Genomic DNA, 2,586 nt, shown 5'->3' with positions numbered 1-2,586 from the left:
TATATATATATATATATATATATATATATATATTTATATATACTGATGTCACCTCGTTGAAGTTTTGAATTTCTGATGTTTTCTTTGGAAATTATTATTATTATTATAATTGTCTTTGCACACCTTCTAACGCTAGAGATGTATTACAGTGTTAGCTGTTCACTACCAGTGAACTACAGTAACACCTCTTATTTTTCGAGCACCATCAAGAGTGTTCGAGCGGTTCCAAGCAGTGCTGTTTTCTGCAAGTGCTGCACACTTATTGCAGCCTCAATTTGTTCCACTTACTTCTCGAGATTTTTGCTCACTGTTCCCAGGGTTCCGACAATTATTGGTACTATTGTTACCCTTTTCATCAACTACAACTGCTTAAGTTCCCAAGCTAACCTGTCATATCTCTCGACTTTTCTTTCATCCTTATCACATACCTTGTTGTCAGCTGGGCATGCTATATCTATGATCCAACATAGTTTGTTTTCTTTCTCAATTTATGTCCGGTTTCCTATCTCTATCTCATGGTCGCACTGAATCGTAAAATCCCATTGGAGCTTTGCATTTCTATTTTCGACGACGCCTTCAGGTTTGTGATCATACCAATTTTTTGCTCTGTCAAGTCCATACTTGTTGCAGAGTATCCGATGGACAAGCCTGGCTATATTGTCGTGGCGTCTCTTATATTCCTTCTGGGCTAGTGGCGTACATTGGCTGGTAATATGCCATATGGTTTCACCATTTTGTCCACAGATTCTGTACTTATCACTTTCTGATGTGTTGTCTATTCTGTATTTTATGTAGTTTGTTCTTAGTGCTTGCTCTTGGGCAGCACAGATTAGAGCCTCCTCTTCCGCTTTTAAATCACTTTTAGTCATTCACAGCCATCTTTTTTTTATGTCTATCTTATCTTCAACATCCGTATGAAATTGTCCATGCATTCTTTTCTTTACCCACCTATTTTTAGTTCCATTCGTTTTCAATTTCTTGTATAGTGCTTCATCTTTGTAATTTTTCATCCTACACACGCCTGACCTGCTTACTTCTAATAATAGCGGTTCTGTGGCAATTTTTACATACCATGCTATGCCGTTTTCTTTTGCTCTAATGCTGTGTTCGCCTCCAATAAGTGCTCTTCCCCTCTTTTTCTTGGTGCATACAGTCTGTCTGTGTCACTTTTTAGATGGAGTATTCCATATCTAGTTTGCAACATCCTTGTCTTTCTGTCTAAGCTGTTTAGTTCGTCTACTGTCCATGCGATTACCCCTGCTACATATCTAAGGAGTGAAATCGCCGAGGTGTTGATAGCTTCGATCTTATTCCGTCCATTTAATTTCGATTTAAGTATCAGTCTTAGTCTGCGCAAGTACTCCACCTTAAATTTTTCTGTCATTTCTTTCTCAATCAATTTATCCGTTTCCAAAATCTCCAAGTACTTATAGCCCGTCTCTTCTATCTGTTTCATAACCTCCCTCGACGGTATCTTTAGCTCGTCCATACATTTGATTTTGCCTCTCTTCAAGACTAACACACCACACTTTCTCAGTTCGAACTCCATTCTGATATCAGCACTGAAGGTATACACCATATCAACGAGGGAACTGACTTGGGCTTCTATTATTATTATTATTATTAGTAGTAGTAGTAGTAGTAGTAGTATTAGTATTAGTATTAATATTATTGTTATTTTTCTTTATCGCAGGACTTGTTGGAGCTCCTGGAGTCTTCCATGCTTAGCGTTCTTCCTAACTGTAGCTTACGTTACCATGCTGTCCGTTCTTTTCAGCTATCTAATAGTTTCTTCGTTATTCTGACCATGCCAAGTAGGTAAACCTTTTGTAACAGTTCTACTGGGTACTCTATTCCAATTTCCTTTATATTCTCCTTGAAGTTTTCTAATACTGTTCTCATGGACTCAACAATAAATAGCACTATTTTCACCTTCTTCATTTATCATACCCTGGCTATTTCGTACTTAAGATTGTTATACCTGTCTACTTGCTCATTTCTAAGGTTGCGCTGCCAGTATAGTGCTCTCGGTCTCCGTTTTTAGTATTTCTCTCATCAGCCAATCCCACGTATCATTTCTTCAGTTGTGGGTATACGGAATTGATTGAGTAGTCCCTTCTTGCGTAATTCTTCTTCATGTCCTCTTTGCACTTCTTCCTTTGTATTTCCTTTTTTCTCTGATTTCAACACTTCCTCGTTCCTAACTGTCACTAGCAAGGTTTCTTTACTCTGGAAAGAAGATAGCTTGTTTGCATAGTGTCATTTCAAATCACCATCGTATAACCCGATCTAAATCTGCTTTTCAATCTTCACGTAGAGTTGCTGTGTCTTTTCTATTGTCCTGATTTGTAACTTACATAGTCCATGCGCTCAAGGCCAGCAGATTATTAAATCCTGCTTACATAACATTTTCAACGGATGAAACTTTCTTAGCTCATAACTATATAATGCGTTGATTAGACAACATATGTGTGTGTGCTTATGTGTGTGTATAGATAGACATATAAATATACACACGCCCATATATACATACATACATACACACACACACATATATATTTATATATATATATATATATATATATG

Source organism: Octopus bimaculoides, chromosome 3 (assembly GCF_001194135.2).
Source record: "Octopus bimaculoides isolate UCB-OBI-ISO-001 chromosome 3, ASM119413v2, whole genome shotgun sequence".
NCBI classification, from domain to species: domain Eukaryota; kingdom Metazoa; phylum Mollusca; class Cephalopoda; order Octopoda; family Octopodidae; genus Octopus; species Octopus bimaculoides.
Note: the sequence above shows the minus strand (reverse complement) of the source record.